Source organism: Stegodyphus dumicola, chromosome X1 (assembly GCF_044657685.1).
Source record: "Stegodyphus dumicola isolate Sdum_Otavi_A_Nest chromosome X1, ASM4465768v1".
Lineage (NCBI taxonomy): Eukaryota > Metazoa > Arthropoda > Arachnida > Araneae > Eresidae > Stegodyphus > Stegodyphus dumicola.
Genome location: NC_140780.1, coordinates 227523737 through 227543051, shown reverse-complemented (window position 1 = coordinate 227543051; position 19315 = coordinate 227523737). Strand labels below are relative to the sequence as shown.

The window sequence follows — 19315 nt, the reverse complement described above, 5'->3', positions numbered from 1 at the left end:
TGAAGTGGATTAAAAGCTATCTTCGATCAACAAGGTGCCAAGATTTAATGGCTTGTCAGTCTTTTTGCATTGAAAATACGGTAGCTAAACATGTTAATGAATTTTTGACAAAACTATAGACAAACTTTCGTAAGTCAAAATTCACTAAAAACAGTTATAGCTTTTTTATTTTTAGAAAAGTTAACAATATTTTTTAAATCATCAAAAATAGCTGATTAAGAAGCATTTTTAAATATAAATTTGTTTTCTAAATGTAATTTTCCCCCTTAATCTTAAGACTTGCTTTTCAAATCAATTCAAATATTTAATTTTAATTAAATAAATGTTAATTTTATATTTGTGTTAGCATTTTGTATGGTGATCATTCCGATATAGGGTGACCAAGTGAGATTTCCATCCTGAGCATCGATAATTAAGTCTGGCACTGCAGATAGAATTTTGCATATATGCCCTATTTCTTACTTTGACAAATGTAATGATTTTACAAAATTACATGTTCTATTTGTACAACTTTTCCATCCTAAGATCAGTCAATATACTAAGCATAAAACCTATTTCAAACATTCTGCGTGTGTGTATTTATGTTTTATTTAAGCTAATAGAAAATATTTAATAATGGAAATTTCCTTCATCCAGAGTCAGTTTACAATCCATAAAAGATAATAAGATTAATACCAGTAATAATGTATAAATAATGTAAATAATGAGTAAAATGCATAATATATTTTAATAAATGAAGCTGGAAATTGCAGATGTGTGAATCTTGAAATAAATACTGATAACCAAAAAAACAGAATAGAAATTTGTGCTTATTTTAAAAGTGAATGATACAGGCAAAGTTAAAATAAAAATAAACATTATCAATGAAGAGTAACATTACTTATACTACATTAAGGGGCAGCAAATGTGTATATGTAAATGTGTGCATTAGTGGTATTTATGACTTTACACTGAAATTCTGATTCCCCTCATGGGGGGGGGGAATCAGAATTTTTTTAATAGGTAAAGAAGCTAATGGGATAAATGAAACTAAAGGAATTATTGATATGTTGTCCTCTATTAAAGACATATGTGTTATTTTGTTCCATTGGCTAATTCATTTTCACATTGGACTTGTAATTGAATTTTAAATTAAGAATGAATCTGTGTGCTTTTTCAGGGAAGGGAAGTTATGCTTTATAAAATTATAAGTATGCAATATTTACAATTAAACAGAAAATGAGAGGTGTATGAAAAAATTACAAGAAAAAAGGGAATTTTAAATTTTTTGACAAGATGAAATTTAAAATGCTTATCAGTTATGGTTAATAAGACTTAGCTGAATATTAAATATATGTATCAAATTTATTGAGAATAAAAATTGAAGCTAACAGAATGATAATAATAAATTAAAAAATTTATTTACATGCATACAATTTTATGTTAAATATACAGAAAATTTTCATATGAGAATACAAGAATAAAGAATTGTTTTACTAAAGAGTCTTGAAATAACTGTAGCTTTTTCTTTCATTTTTAAATTCAATAACTCTTAAAATTATAGTGATATTTATAAAAGCATAATAAAAATAATTTGATTAAACATTCCTTTTACATATTAGGCCAACTAATATTACATATTACAGCTCATGAAATGTTTCTGGTATGGAAAAAAGGATCCTTCTAAAAAATTTTCTTTACATATATATAACTAAAAATGTATCAGTTCATTTTTTCTATAATTATGTTTTATGAAAATATTCTTAAACTATTGAAAAGAATGAAATTTCCTTCGTTTTCAAATGATTATGAGATGGATTTTAATGTAATGCTGATAAAGAAGATATTTTTAACATTAAAACAGAAAAATCTAAAATAGCTAAAACATATACACCTTGGATAAAAATTTGCGAGGAAAAAATTATAAATATTAATGAAAATAAAATTTTCATAGCACATAATTTTAGCATTTTAGTAAAAAATTATAAAAATTGCATCATTATACTTTACATACAGCCACTTTACTGAGATATTTATTTCAATATTAAATATATAAATTTCATGTTTCATTTTCTATTTATCTATTTCACTATCTTCTAATTTAACAAATTTTGTCTCAAATCTCAGATAATGCATTAATTCTAGATTCAGCAGCAATTACTTTCACAAAACATATATGAAATTAACAAGATGCTATTAATTTTGCACGAAGGCTTTCCATATAAAATTAACTTCTCAGATTTTCTACATTTATATAGTTCTATATAAAAAGAGCATCTATTTTGGAACATAATGACCAATATGATAATAATAATGACCATATAACTTTATCGCACTAAGCACAGCAACTGAAAAATTGGTCACAAGATTTGTGGCTTAATTGTCTGATTTTCCGAGATTTAGGTATTAAGTTTTTATTTTGACTGACATTCCTCTTTGGAATGTCACTGGGTTTGCTTGATGCAGCCACTTGCCCTGAAGATGGTTAGCTTGGCTGTTCACAGCTTTAATGAAGCTTGCCGCAGGGTGGTGAATTCTACTGCATAACTAAGCAAATAGCTCCTTCACATTTACAAGTCTGCTGCTTCTGCACACCTAATCAGCTGGAAGGGATAAAAATTATAAACATAAATAATTACAAAATTGATTCACAATAAATTTTATATTTTAGTTAATTTATTTATTGAATAAAATAAATGTGAAAGTAATTAAAAAGCAGCACTGAATTAAAATATTAGTAATACTCATAGTGTAACAACGCTGATACTGCAAATGCTAAATTAAACGAGTATTGGGACTTTAAAGCATTAGAAATGAGTGAGTGTTGCATACAAAGTTTAGCATTTTGGATGCATAAATTCATGTCACACATAGAGAAAATTATGAAAACTTCCATGCAGCCAGTCTATTTGGCAGGATACACAAGTAATAAACATGTTTAATAATGAAACATAATAAAAATATTAATAATTAATGAGGGAAAATTTATAGTTTTGTTCTTTTTATTTAAGTTAATATTTCTATTGTGAAAACTATCTAACTTAATACACTATTCACTTTCTCTTTGCCAGTACTAAACATTAATTCTGAATTATAATAAATTTTCTAACTGCTCTGTTATTCATTCACAATAGTAATGGCTTGAGTTAATTTCTTCTGCGTTTATTTCATTTATAACCTCCCAAAGTTTTCAACTACATTTTATCCTATAGTTCTAATCTGAGGTAATGTGCTGCAAATATCAAGTGTTAAACTGTCATAATAATAATACTATAGACAACTGAAGTTAACAAGCACATATTGTAAAGCTTCAATCATATGCAGAAGTGATTTATATGCAAGTACAGTCAAAAGTCGTTAATCCGGACTCATCGGGACTTCGGCGATTCCGGATTATCGATTTTACCGGATTATAGATCATCAGTTTAAATCTGGTAAGATGGCATGCATAAATTACAAAATTAAAAATATGAAACCGTAATTTATGAAATAAAGAACAATTATGATCTAAAGGGTATCAAAATTTACAAAAAGAAAAAGCTTAATATTTATTTGTTTACTTTATTAAACATTTATTTCAATGTAAGTTGCTTCGTTTCAGGTGATAATACTTTCTCTTTAATTCTATTAAACAGACATAATTTCTCGTTTAGTTACAAAGTTCCGCTGTTCAAGTCCTATAATTGCTGTGTTGAGAATACCGACTAATTTGTCAATGGAAATGTTTTCGTTTTCAATAACCTCTGGGTCACTTTCTTCACTATCGGAAGCGAATTATAATGACGAGGAACTTGATTTAAATCATATCAAAGACGGAGTACATAGACATGAAATACTATACTTAGTAAGGAATTATAAGCCAAATAAAATAAAAATATCTGCCCTGAAGATAAGGATAGTGCTGACAGATCAACTTCCGATCCGCGGCGTGAAATTGATAAACAGATTTCGGATTTCAGAACATACTTTCGCTTTGTAGATATAAATTACATATTAGTAAATATATATCGGAAATTCTATTTGACATAATCGAAAGTTCAAGCTTACTTTTATGAAATTGTTCTAAAAGTCTGCAAAAAACAATAAGCCGGATCCAATTCGAAGATTAAGGAGCAACGCAATGTGCAACATTAACTGAATCAGATAATTTTAGCTTAGCTTATACCTCTGTTACGCATTAAACACGCATGTGCACAAACATATTTGCAGCCGTAAAGGTCTTACGCGCACTCTTAAACGCCTGTGCGCATGCGTGAACGCAACGCATGCGCAGAAAGTTTGTAGCTTTGAGGTCCGGATTATGGGTGTCCGAATTAACGACTTTTGACTGTATATCTTTATCATTTGGCCAATTTGAATTCAACAAAATAATCTAATTTTCATAATTTTCTCAATTTTTATTGTCTGCAGATAATCAAAACCATTTTTAAAGAGGGACTACTGCACATTATTGTTAAGAAATATATCACATTGACATTCTTCAGCTTTATTACTTTTTAACTTTAACAAATTAATATTTAAGTACTAAAAATTAAATATAACACAGTTATAGCTCTGAAGTTATGTGACAGATGCGATGAGCGAAAGCTCTGAAGTCAGATTCCAATCAGTCTGGGTCGTATTTATTTTGCATATAAAACAATACACGTGAATTCTAGTTAAATAGAACCAATGACTAAAAAGCACTTGTTTTAAAAAATACATAATAAAAATGTATTTTTCATATTACATATCAATACAAAATAGCATATTAAAATAAAGTCATAGCTGCCCGGATGGTATAGTGATTAGGGAAGCCTGAGTACAATACTGAGGGACCCGGGTTCGAATAACGAACAAGGCATGGATGTAAATTATCTGTCCCTTCATAGGAGGCAAAGGTGGCCTGCCTATTAGGTGCCTCCATAATAGATCACCATATCTGATTTTAGGAGTGGCCAATGCCGGCATAGGCAAGCATCCACCATTGGAAACAAAAAGTACATGTGCAAGAAATGGAGTTATTCTGATGCTAATGGTTTCATAAAATTAATTATTCTTTTCTGATAACTCGATTCATAATTATAATGTGGGGAAAAAAGAAGAAATATAGAATATCAAATCCCATTTACTTTCCTGAACCAAAGTATGAAAGTAACAGCACAGTGTATAAAAATGTTGAACAACTGCATCGTCTGTTAACACAGTTATAACTGAAGTACTGTTTTGAAGAAGGGTATGGAATTTTATGGCAATTAGCATATACTTTGATGCTTCTTATTTCATTAAAGCTAATTCTTATATATAGGCATAGTAATGTTTTGTTCATCAGCATTTTATGAATTATTGACAATTTCAAAACAACAAGTATAAATATGCAAAATAAAATAAGGAGCTGTACGACTTAAAGCTCATATAAATTGGAATACCTTATGTTGGAGCATTGCTGAACTCATACTTAAAACAGAATAAAATGATAAATGAAAATCAAAACACTACTATATATGCACTGTATGTTACTTCCTTATTAAAGCAGACAGTCTGGATATATTTAAAAGTTACAAGTTACAAATTTGGTGATTCAATCAGCTTATTTTGTTATGGTGTCTTTATTAAACAATAATCAAATGTCACCTATGGATATTCTAATATATTTTAAGAACATTAGGCTTAAATAAAAAGTTAAACTTTACCTTTCTGGATTTTGGAAAGCCTAACAGATTTCAGTTCACAAAAGTCCCATTTATTGCTATTACAGGCCACACATCGAGCAAAAGCTTTCATTGAAGGGCAGTTCAACCTGAAAAAAGAAATTAAATCACCATTTAAAATTTCATGATCAGGGTAACAATACAAAGGTTTAGCACTTGGCTTATAAATAATCCTGCTCTTTCAGAAAAATTTAATTGCCATGACAATAGATTTAGGTTGGTAACTTATTTCTGTAAAAAAAATGTTATGCCCTTTCCAGGAAAAACATGAGCACACATATTTACCATATAACATATTCCTCGAAGTATAACACAATGGCTTCAAATCACATTAATTAGAAAGTTTGATTTCATTTCTACTTTAACAAGTTTGCCTTCATGGCCATATGACATACAATATATTCTTTAAAATAAAGACTAATGTAACAGATTCAAATAACAAATTTAAAAGTTTTGCCCCATAAGTGAAACTTTACTAGTGAAAATATAACTTTGTACCCCATAAGTGAAAATATAACTTTGTGAAATAAATCTTGCATCCAATTTAAGGCCATGAGAACTGATGTTTGACAAATACTAAAGAAAGTTTATTTATATTTTTGATGCATTAGACATGAACCTGATTTAATCAAAAAAACTTTAATATGGGGGATAGGTTGGAATAGCTTTAACTTCTTTGATAAGCTGAAGCATGTTTAGAACAAAATGTTTTAATGACAAGTAAATTTCCATCATTTGCAAATCATTATATTATTAGAAAATACATTTTAATGAGATACTAACAACTATGACATTTTATGCATAAAAAGAGTAAAAATTAAGCCAGTTATCATTTGGCTTTGTGGTGTCATCGAAGCTTTGCTTCTTCTCCCAGCATAAATTCTTTGGTGGTACACTACTATACTGTCAACAATATTGTTTTCATATTAGTTCCACAACAGTAAATTAACATGTTCCAGTTCAGAGTTTGAATGCATCTGAAATGTTTTGTGCACAGTTTGAATTTAAGAAAAATCTCTTTCCTTCAGACTTATATTTTCAGCTTAATATTCTAATGATTTACTTTTTTTGAAATCATATACTACAGCTATATCCATTTGACTTTGAAGGGAAGATTAATAATTTTTATCTTCTTATATCCTACCCATATATCTTTCTTTCTGAGTAGCTATGTGCAGAGTTAAAAAATGTATAGACATATAAAAATAATAAGGATAGCTTAATTATTTTTATTGAGAAAAATTAAATGTGCATAGCTATATATGTAAGAATACATAATTAAATTAGTCCAAATCATATTTAATGCATCTCCATATCTATTTTAATATTTTCATTTAATATGTATTTAAATGCACTAATCATTTTATTATTAGAATTCTAGTAAAAGTAAGAAAAAAGCTATAATAAATTAAATGCTGTTGTTGTTGGTATCATTTTAACTTTGCCCAGTTTGTCTTCATGGCAATAGCAATATTTATAACATATATAATACCTAAAAAAGGAACATTTTGTTATGTTAATAATAATAATTTGCTGCATTTTTTAACTCCCCAAACCCCATAAACGTTTTGCGAAAATATAAAAAACTTTAAATAGCAATATTTATAACATATATAATACCTAAAAAAGGAACATTTTGTTATGTTAATAATAATAATTTGCTGCATTTTTTAACTCCCCAAACCCCATAAACGTTTTGCGAAAATATAAAAAACTTTATTTTCTTTTACCGTAATGTTCGAAAAATAAACCCCATAAACGTTTTGCGATTCAAACTTTATTTTCTCTTACCGTAATGTTCGTTGCGAAAATATAAAAAACTTTATTTTCTTTTACCGTAATGTTCGAAAAATAAACCCCATAAACGTTTTGCGAAAATATGAACTAATAATGATTTGCGACTTTCAAACTTTATTTTCTCTTACCGTAATTTTCGAAAAGTAAACAGAAAATTTCCCTTTTCCTCCTTCAGGAAAATTCCCTGTGTGGGTTGCAACAATTATCAGGGTTACCATATTCTGGCGCACGTACGCTCACTTCTGATGTAAACAAATCCGCAATTTCGCCAAGTGCCGGTTATGGAAACATCCCCAAAGTATCTGAACTCTCTACAAGTCTTCATGCTTCACGGAGATATAATCGATCAAATCAGGGCCCACGTAATAAATTTCGTGCTCGAAGCAGGAATCGATCTCGTCACAATACTCGAACGCAGTACAAAGAACCCACAAGTGGCATATGTTTTTATCATATGAATTTTGGCGCGCAAGTGTGCCCCTCCATGCACTTTTGAACAAGCGGGAAACTAAAGGGGCGGTCTTCTGCTGGCCAACAGAATGTCCGCCACATCGACAGAATAGTACTGGCTGATCGTTCAACTCAGTTATGTTTTCTAGTAGATACTGGAGCTGACATATCAGTGCTTCCGAGAACTAAAACAAATGCTCACCAACTTAATAAACTTGTACTGTATGCAGCCAATGGTACCCAAATTGCAACCTACGGCACCAAACTATTGACACTTGATTTAAACTTGCGCCGGACTTTCAACTGGCCTTTTATTATTGCGGATGTAACTCAAGCAATTATTGGTGTCGACTTCTTGACACATTTCCACCTTCTAGTGGATGTCAAGAATAATTGCTTAATTGATGCTACAACTCAGCTGACATCACAGGGCCAAGCTTCTCACATATCGAATGTACCTACCAATATAAGTGTTTTATCGGGCAGCACACGGTTTCATCGGTTATTAGCAGAATTCCCTGACATTTTAAACCCATCCAAATCAGGGCAGCATACTCATCAGCCAGAAGTGTATCATCACATTGAAACACATGGCCCACCTGTATTTTCCAAGCCTCGTCGTCTTTCTCCAGAGATGCTGAAAGCTGCTCGCAAAGAATTTGAATTCATGCTAGCACAGGGAACCATTCGCCCATCTAAAAGTCCATGGGCCAGTCCACTTCACATGGTTAAAAAGTCTAATGGTGACTGGCGACCTTGTGGAGATTATCGTCGACTTAATGCCATCACAGTCCCTGACAGATATCCAGTCCCACATATCCAAGACTGTACCCATCTTTTTCATGGAACAAACATATTTTCTACCCTCGATCTTGCCAGATCATATCATCAGATCCCGGTGCATGCTGAAGATGTGCCCAAGACCGCAGTGACTACACCATTTGGTCTCTTTGAGTACTTATATATGCCATTTGGCCTTCGCAATGCTGGCCAAACATTTCAGCGTTTCATACACCAAGTACTGTCTGGCCTCGATTTCTGCATCCCATATTTTGATGATATCCTGGTTGCATCTACAGATGCGGAAGAACATTTTCAACATTTGCGTCAGATTTTCACTCGCCTTAAAGATCATGGATTAAAACTAAATCCATCCAAATGTGTACTTGGTCAACCCTCAGTTTTTTTTCTTGGATGTCTTATCACCCAGAATGGAGTTAAACCTTTACCGGAAAGAGTCAAAGCAATTAACGACCTACCTCAGCCCAAAACCATCTCTGAACTGAAGCGTTTTCTAGCAATGTTAAATTTCTACCGACGCTTTCTGCCAAATGCCGCAAAAACACAAGCCTGCCTACATGAGTTTCTGAAGAATAGCAGAAAAAAAACGATCAACGAGCTGTCCCTTGGACTGAATCTGCATCTGCAGCATTCGTGCAATGCAAACACGATCTGGCAAATGCAGCCACACTTTCTTATCACTCACCTAGTGATCAGCTCTCTATTATGGTAGATGCATCTGACACGACCATAGGAGCAGTGCTTCAAGCCCATACCACTAAAGGACTTTCCCCAATGGCATTCTTCTCCAGAAAACTTACTACTGCAGAAAGGAAATACAGCACATATGACAGGGAGCTACTTGCTGTGTACTGTGCTGTTAAATACTTCCGGCACAACTTGGAAGGACACGACTTCATCATTTTCACCGATCATCGACCATTAACCTTCGCTTTTAGAAAAATCTCTGACTCATGTTCTCCTCGTCAGCTTCGACATCTGGATTTCATCGCCCAGTTTAGTACAGATATCAGATATGTCTCTGGTACTGATAATTGTGTCGCTGATGCCTTGTCTCGGGTAAACAATATCAACCTCACTACCCCAGATTTCTCTGAAATTGCAAAAGCTCAATTGCATGATGAGGAACTCAAGAACCTAATCTCAAATCCACAAACCTCCCTTCAGTTACAACCGCTGCACATTGATCCAACGCTTAAAATTTACTGTGACATAGAGAACAATAGAATACGTCCCTATATTCCTGTCAATTTTAGACGTGAAGTGTTTAATGCCTTGCACAATTTGGCACATCCTGGAATCCGTGCCACCAAAAAGCTGATCGCAGACAGATTTGTCTGGCCAGCAATGAATCAAGACATCACAGAATGGACTCGTTCATGTATTAGATGTCAACGGTGTAAAGTATCCCGTCACACTCACAGCCCCATTCAACAATTTAACCTTCCAGCAAGACGCTTTGATCATGTGCACTTAGACTTGGTTGGCCCATTGCCTCTTTCAAATGGTTACACTTACCTCCTCACTTGTATTGATCGGTACACAAGATGGCCTGAAGCAATTCCTATTGAAAATATATCCGCTGAAACTGTAGCTCGAGCATTCATCTCCCAGTGGCTTTCAAGATTTGGCATGCCTACCACCATCACTACTGACCAAGGCCGACAATTTCAATGTCACTTGTTCGCATCCCTCACCTCTCTTCTTGGCATTCGCCATATTCGCACAACACCATACCATCCATCTGGAAATGGGATGGTGGAACGCTTTCACCGATCTCTCAAACAAGGTCTGAAGTGCCACAGTAGCACACACTGGACAGAAGCCTTACCCCTAGTCTTGCTTGGTCTTCGCGCAGCATTCAAAGAAGACATTGGTAGCACTTGTGCTGAAATGTTATATGGTGCAACCCTCCGCCTGCCAGGTGAATTCTTTCACCCAGAATCTACTCCAGTTATCGACCCTCCAACATTCCTTCAACGTTTACGTGAGACCACGAGCAATATCTCGCGAACCCCAGCATCTTCGCATAATCAGCCAAGCTATTTTGTACATCCTGCGCTTGAGACATCTTCGCACGTATTCGTGCGCAACGATGCAATTAAGCCAACTTTAACACCTTCATATGATGGTCCATTCAAAGTTGTCAAACGAACAACGAAACATTTCATCATCATCTGCAATGGAAAACAATCAGTGATTGGAATCGATCGTCTCAAACCAGCATTTCTAATGCAAGATCCAACAACTTCCTCATCAACATCACTCCCGGAAGAAAGCTTACATCCCGTTAAAGAGCAACCTAAAACTACTAGATCTGGAAGAAAGGTTAAATTTAACCCAAAGTACTTATAACGTACCGATGGTACTTGGGGGGGAGTACTGTGGCGTTCCGACAGATACTTCAACTTCTATTCATGAGATGGCGCCATGTGTAAAATCCAGTTCTTAATCGGAGCAGCAAAGCGACATCTTTACTCACTCAGACTTCTCGCAACACAACTGTACGCGAAGGTAGCATGAACTGTGTTCCGAGATCTGTGTTGATCTCTGCAATGTAATTTAAATTGTAATTTAGTACTTAATATATTCTTTTGTTATAGGAGATTGTCTACTCTTATTTTCTTTAATTATATCATGCATTAAGCACACACGACCACCAAATATATATAAATCTAATATATATCCTTATTATTAGATTATATATAATCTAATAATATCTAATATATAAGTCGCGCTTTCGAGACATGAAGAACGCAATTTGAATTTTGTCAATCGTCCCAGTAGAACGGGAGATATTGCACTGTCCTTTGTTTTTGTTTTTGTTTTTATTTTTTAGCAGTGTACGTCCGTGCCATTTGTTAACTGGTTGTGTAATAAATAAAATGGTCTTTTACTCCCTTTCCCTGTCGTGTTCATCTTCACGCCTGTGCGAGATTTCGCAAGGTTTAACATTCAAGTAGATATAGTGACCATTTTGTGTTAGTAAAACATTCTTGATCTCTCATGCCAAACTTCATAAATATTTAAAATTTTTTATTCTTTCTCAATGGCTAATTTAATTTCTCCTTTTGTCCAGGTACCTATGAAACATTTTCACCATCGGTACGTTAACATTCCTTCGTTCTTAATTTACAACATTCACCACACTTTCTCTTTTCGGGAATAGTTTTAAAATGCGTCCATTCATTTCTTTCTATACCTGATATACAGAATGAAAATAACAATTTATATCCTTTAAAAGGTAATACAGGAAGACATAATTTTCTAGGTGCTAATACTTTACATTTAATAAAAACCATACCAATTTTTAATCATATTTCACAGGATTGTAAATTTTATAAAGATGCTTTATTAGATAATTATCAAAAAAATTAATAGTTAAGTAAAATAAAAGAACATTAATATATTTAGTTTTTCATTAATTTTTATTTCATATTGTAATTTGGAAGGTTCATATCTACCACAAAAAAAAAAAAAAAAAAAAAAAAAAAAAACCCACATTTCCATATCACAACTAGTTTATACCCTGTGTCTTTTATCATGTTATCTATTATTGTTGTTTTTTCATATAAATCTTTCATATGTATTTGTTTATGCCTATTTAATGTGGTTTTTAGTAAAGCATCTAATACATCCATGAAATTCATAAGCATTATTTTCATAAAATCCGTCTACGAGTACTTTATATGTTTCCTTATTTATATTCAGATTTTTCTCTCTCCCTCGTTTAGAGCATGTTATATATCAATATTATATTTTTCAGACAGATTATCTAAGAAAGCAACTGATTTTTTTTATTCTATTGATCTTTTAAAATAATTTCATCATAGACACCAATAGTAATTTCTTGTAAGAATCCATCTCTATAAATAACCACGCATACGTCTGCTAGTGTAACATATTGTATATAGATAAATGATTTTAGTGCAATTATACGTGAAATTGTTCTATTTTTCTGCATAATATCATATGAAAAAATCTAGATAAAAAAGTTATGCCGGAAAAATAACAATACAGGGGCAAGTCCATTTAACATTGAGTAAATATCTATCTCTAATGTTACGAGATATCGCCAAGCTGGCAACGGGTTTGGCGACATTTTGGTCCGGTCCATGTATCACCAAAACAGATATTGTAATTGAAAAAATGTAATTGATCACTATATTAGCTGTAACCGTAATTCGTCCCTCTGATTACCTTCCAGTAATTTCGAGAAGCAGAAAGTACTGTACGCCACGGAGTAGGCTTCCGTCCTAGAAATTCATGCGGAATTATGCCTGTTCGGTGGAAGAATCTCAGTGAAGGGACGACAGACGTAGCTTTATTCTTTGTCACTGAAGAGTTTCATGGTCAGGGTAGGCTATTGTTGCTTAGTCACCTTGCATAGAAATGCTACGATTATTTGTGGGGGGGGAATTACTTTTGAGAATAATATGCCTTAGAGTTTGAATCACTAAACGAGTCTATAGTCATAGCAAAGGTAAAAAATGGAGAGTCCAAAGTTCTAGGAAAATACTATTGTGCCTTTGTGGATATTTCCGTGGAATTATTCCTAAGAGTAATGCACAATGATCAGACGTTACTAAACCGTTATGCTATTATGCATACTTATCAAAACACGTGGTTACTGCACATAAATAACATACATTATCAATGGCTTTTCCATGGGTATGCATGCCACAGTTATTAACAAATTAATATGGACAGCCTCAGTAATACTTTAGGTTATAACAGATAATAGAAGACTTATACTAAATATCTAAATGCAGACATGTTTGAACATAATTACATAGTGTAAGAATAGTATATAGTATAACAATACACACATTCCGTATACAAATACAGGTAGCCCTCCTACAACACGGCATCCTGTAATACGATTCATAAATTGCGAAAAACCCTCCTACAACACGGTTTTTCTCTAACACGAAAAGAAAACTGCCCAGGCAATTTGAATAAATTTAATGAACTCCGCACTAAGATTTTCCATATTGAGCAAAGCACCCATATAGTCATATAACATATAAGAATCCTCGTTTCGTAAGTTCTGCCAGTTTTCTTTCAAGATCCGCTACCCTTAAGAACAAATATCCTCAGGAAGACGAGCCACGTGGTGGAGAGCGACTTCTTAACCGGTAACGGAGGAAAATCGTTTTCTTCCATGACCTTCAAAGCACAATTGCAGAACAGAAACAATACTCAGTCTCAAGAGAGCACAATCACCAGGTAACAATGAAGAAACCTCACAATCGCAGAAGGCGAACGCCATGAGGTCACAATAAGTGCTCTAAAACGCACAACCTATACATTCGGCTTCCAAAATTCGAATGCTCATCTCCGTGGCCTGGAAACCAAAGTGTCTCACGCTGCTGGTCGGCAGTCTTCTTATAGCCACGGTGTGTTAAAGAATAACTTTTTCTTCTTTAAGACAATAAGTTTCAGTCCCAAAGCATGTCTGATAAATAAAAAGCAATATTTAAGAGGAAATTCGTTTGTTTAGAAGTAAATATACAAATTTTGAACCGTTGTTTAAAAGGAGAAAAGACATCTCACATTGGAAAAAATTTTCATTTAAATGAAGCAACAGTCCGGACTATTAAGAGAAATGAAAAAGAAATAAGAAGTGATGTTGCTGCGCGTATTTCCAAACCCTACCCCCAAGGAGGTTAGAATGAGAACCTCCTTGCCTAGAGCTACTAGAGTAGCCTTTATAGCAGCCTTATCCTTGCCTACCCTACTTTCCGAATTTTTGACGCCATGGACAAATCGACTAGTTTCGCCTGGATGGTAATTCTTGAGCATGCGCTGAAGGGCGAGAAGTAGTGCTGTAGAAGTAACGAGAAATTGTGTACCCGTATGTATTCGTTACTCGGTGAACCAGTACTCGTTACTATCGTATCGTTACTCGTTACTTTCGGTAAAATCCATCGGTATCCGTATCCTGAGCCTATTTTATCGGTCTACGGCCCTAAAAAGGGCCTTGAAACGTCGCATCGCATTGAATCACGTGAGCTTTTCTACCCCGCGGGAACTGGGTAGTGCTGCGATAGGGAGTTTTGCGTCGCATTTTTGAGTAGAAATAATTCACTTTATTTTGGCTATTATTTTTTGGTGCACTGGATATGATTCATTATTAAATTTTCTGTTGCTGTCAGGGCTTAGTTTCTAAAGTCAGAAGCGCCTACGGAAGGCCGTCAGGAAAATAGGAAAAAATAAAGAAAGAAAGGAAATAAATATTACAATAATAACATTAATTAATAATTAAAATAACAAAAAATTACTTATTAGAAAACTTAATAATTAAAATAATAAAAAATAGTGATTAAAATAATGAATAATTAAAGTAACATAATAATTAGCAACTGAAGTATAAAATACTTATAAGTAAAATTTAATAAAAATGTAAAAACAAATAAAAATTAAAATAATTTTTAAGTTTATGATGATTAATTAAATAATAAAGTAAAATACCAGATCTTGTCTTATTGGCTTAGTATCGTTTCGTCCTTTCTCATTTCATCCCCAGCTCGAAAAAGTGTTATTTCGTTCGCTGCCTTCCCCCACCAATTCCCTCTTTCCCGTTTCATCCGCTGTTTGAAAAATAAGTGTTTACTTTACGATAAGGCGAACGTCTGTTTACTTCAATTAAAATGGTTTAGAAGAGATGACTCAGGACTTAGAAGACTTCAAGACTTATTTATCCTTGGAGATGACTGTTTCTACTTCGACTTAGCTTTTGATTTTTTAATAATATTTAATATTTTATGCAGACAAATTATGTTGAGCAGAATAATGAATTTCAGACGTGTTCAAAAGGTGTGTATCTGAATATAATAACATTTTTGTTGTATAGAATCCATTTTTTTAATTTCACACATTTCTAAAGCAACGGAAGTACGGTATCACTATTTTGGCACACACATCAAAAACATGTATAATTAAGATTAATGTTACATTCCTTATTAAAAGTAATGGGTCTTCATTAAATGCAACCATTCAAGCTTTTAGAGGATTTTACATGTGGTGGTCTTAAAAAGATGATGTTCACTACCAATGTTTGTTTATGTTCCCCAAAATAGAGATCTCTTAAAAGGTGACCTTTTAGAGATGTTGTAAATAGATGATTTGCTATAATTATTTTCCAATAGATAATGGAATTAATGTAATTTAATGTCAATAACTCGAGGAAGCAAGTTTAAATACGGTGCAACAAAAATACAGAAGTATTTTAAATGACGAAAATATTCATATTTTGTCAATATCAAATTTAAAAAAGAATTAATTTTGGACAAATTATGAAATCTAACTTTTAATGTCGTCTTCTGGTTTCTATATTTATATCTGGCAAAGTTTTATACTTGTTATGAAAAAATAAAAATGCAAGAAGTTTGAGTCCCGTAGGACAAAGATTGACCGGGAAATTTAGTTTCAAAATTTGCAATGTTTGGTGCCATTTGTAACTTGCCTTCGGGTATCGCTTAATTGAGTTAGAATAATTCGAGGAAATAAGTTTAAATGAAGTGCAGCAAAAATAAGCATAATTTAAATAGTCGTAGAAGGAAGTCATGCGGAATCCATATCAAATTTTCACTTTTTCATAATGACCATAAAACTTTCCCAAATAAAAATACAGAAACTGGGAGACCGCATTAAAGATTAGCTTTCGTTATTTGTCCGTTATTCGTTATTTCGTTTGCTGCTTCCCCCATTCCCTTCATCAGAACCGCTAATGACGAAAGGGTGAATTTTCCTCGATTCATCCCCTTTCCAAAAACTCCTAGTTGAGACTGTTATTTGTTGAGACAAGGAATGCTATGTTATAAATGTCAACTTGCTTTTTACACTTAACAATATAATCGATAAAAACATTCGCACATGCATAGGTTAAGTACGAATTAAGAAAGAACTTAAAAGAAATTTAGAAATCTATAAAAGGTAAGGACATTTTTATGTTACTTTATTAGAGATAATAGTGAAGCACTAAATATTTCAATCAATGTTATTTCATAATGCAATGAGTATACCTTTATTCATTTAAGAAATGGCTCATCAGCGGTCGAGCGGTAAAATTGCTGAACACTGGTAGTTCCGACCTGAGTTCGATCTTAGGCAAACGGGCTGGCTTCATAAGCGTTTCGTGGTTTTTTTCCCGTACCAGCTTACAAGCCAGCTTACCACGTACCATACGAGCCAGCTTTCCTAAGAAAGTGCTCTACGAAGGCATTTTTCCTCTTAGGCACATAGCCCCAGTGTATTTTGTCATAATCAACTAAACCAAATCATTTAAGAAATATATCAGTTGATCACTGCTCAGTGTACATCTGCTGTTTCTTATAAAAACACTTTGTAAAGACATTTCCACTATTTTGCTAATAATTCTGGAAGGCTCATAGAATCCGAAATTATGTTACACTAGCTAACAGAGAACTTAAGTCTGCTTAATCTGCTTGACTTGCTTTCGTGTCTTTGGGAAACGTAAGTATATTCAGAAATAAATATTAAAATCTATCACGTATATTTGTAAAGATGTAAAGCATACTGTTTTGGTTCACAATAATGATAAATATGCATCATGTTACGACAGTTTTAAAAGATCACAAATAACTATACATATGCTAGACTTCTAACAAAATTTCTGTTACAATATGAATATGCATTTATTATTATATGAGTCGTAAAACGGCCCACCAGCGGCCGAGCGGTAAAGTCGCTGAACACTGGTAGTTCGGTCCGAGGTTCAAATCCCGCGAACGATCCGGCTACATGGGTGTTTTCGTGGTTTTCCCCATGTGTAACGTGTATACAAGCCAGTTTCCCTTAGAAAGTCCTCCACGAAAGCATCCATCCCTTAGGCAGATAGCCATAGTGTGCTTTGCCACAATTAAACACACGCATACACACATGAGGCGTAAAATTCAGTATTCGTCAATTTTAGATTCTAGGTATATGACAATTTTTTTTTTTTTTTTAAATTTTCGTTTTGTTTTTAAAAATTAATTCACTTTATAGCTTTTCTCCAATTTATTATAAAGGTATAGGAGTTAAATTTTGATTTATATATAATATGATATAAAATTATTATTAATGTTCCAAATTTTATTTTTTTAATGATTTGTCTTCCATTTGTTGTATATTTGTTGAATGCATAGCTAAATATTTCAATTATACACAATAAGATTCTGCAGAAAACAATTCAGCTGGCATGACAGCTAATTGCGAAAGAAAACTTAGAGTCTTATTGCTCTTAACTCTTAGTACAAGCAGCCATTTTAAAATTGACGTTAAAATAAATTTATTCTATGGTCTATTAGAAAATAACTATACTGAATCATTTATTGACGACTTCTAAGAGGTCGCTTTCTGAAAGAAACCTGTATTTTTGAGAACATAAACATACGTTGATATTGAACATCACTTTTTTAAGATGCCAGAGCAAATGCACAGAGCTCCAAAAATCATCTAAAAGCATAGACGGTCACGTTTTAAAAGGCTAACTACTTTTAATAAAGCTTGTATATTAATGTTCATTATACATTTCTCACATTTTTACTTTCTTTCAAAACAGCGATACTGTGGTCAATTGCTTTAGAAATATGTGAAACTAATAAAATGGGCCCTATGTTATAAAAACCTAATTATATTCAGATACACACCTTTTGAACATGTTTGATATCCATTATTCTAATCAGAATACTTTGTCTACAGAAAACATTGAATCAATATTAGAAATCAAAAGCTAAGTGAGATTAAAGTAGGAAGAGTCATATCGTCTCACACATTTTAATTGAAGTAAACAGATGCTTACTTTATCGTAAAGTGAACACCCGTTTTTCAAACAGCGAATGAAAAGAAAAAAAGAGCCCACCAGAGCTCGAGCGGTAAAGTCGCTGAGCACTAATAGTTCGGTCCGGGGTTCAATTCCCGGCTAACGGCTAGCTGCACGGGCGTTTTCGTGGTTTTCCCCGTGTGTAACTTGCATATGAGTCAGTTCCCTTTAAAAAATCCTCCACGAAGGCCTCCCTCCCCGTAGGGGCAATAGCCCTAGTGTGCTTTGCTGTAACCGAATAAACCGAAACCGGGGAAAAAAAAAAAAAGAGAATTGGTGGTGGAAGGCAGCGACGAAACGTCGTTTTAGAAGAATGGGCTACATAACCAAATTTCTATCTATACTCTGGTAAACAGTACATTATTTTCTCATCAAAAGCCTAAATTTAGCTAATGCTCGGCTTAGTTCTTAAATTGCAATTTTAGCCACAGCCCCCAAACAAGACTATGTCTGGTATTTTATTTCATTATTTAGTTATTCATCATTAATTTAAGAATTAACTAAATTTTCATTTGTCTTTAAATTTTTATTGAATTATAATAATAATCATTTAATATTCTAGTTGCTAATTATTTTATTATTCTAATAGTTATTTTATTTATTTTTATTTATTTATTTATTTATTCATCTTTCCTGATGGCCTTCCATAGAGCTCCAGCACTTCTAATTTTAAAAATTAAGTCCTGACTACAACCAATGATTGCGAAAATAAAAGTCAAGTAACTTATTTAGTGATAATTAAATAAAATAAAAGCCAAAGCTTTTATTA

General features: G+C 33.0%; 1 long non-coding RNA gene across 2 annotated transcripts; it reads right to left on the bottom strand.

The window, feature by feature from the left end:
• Positions 1-1402: 1402 nt before the first annotated feature.
• LOC146993433 (uncharacterized) lies at positions 1403-7614 on the bottom strand. 2 transcript variants are annotated; one of them, XR_015038805.1, is made up of 3 exons: positions 7506-7614; positions 5652-5758; positions 1403-2582 (listed from the first exon to the last, which is right to left on the bottom strand). It is a non-coding gene; the product is annotated as an uncharacterized LOC146993433 (long non-coding RNA). The 2 variants fall into 2 exon arrangements; XR_015038806.1 differs by lacking the exon at positions 7506-7614 and adding an exon at positions 6453-7478.
• Between the last annotated feature and the right edge of the window lie 11701 nt (positions 7615-19315).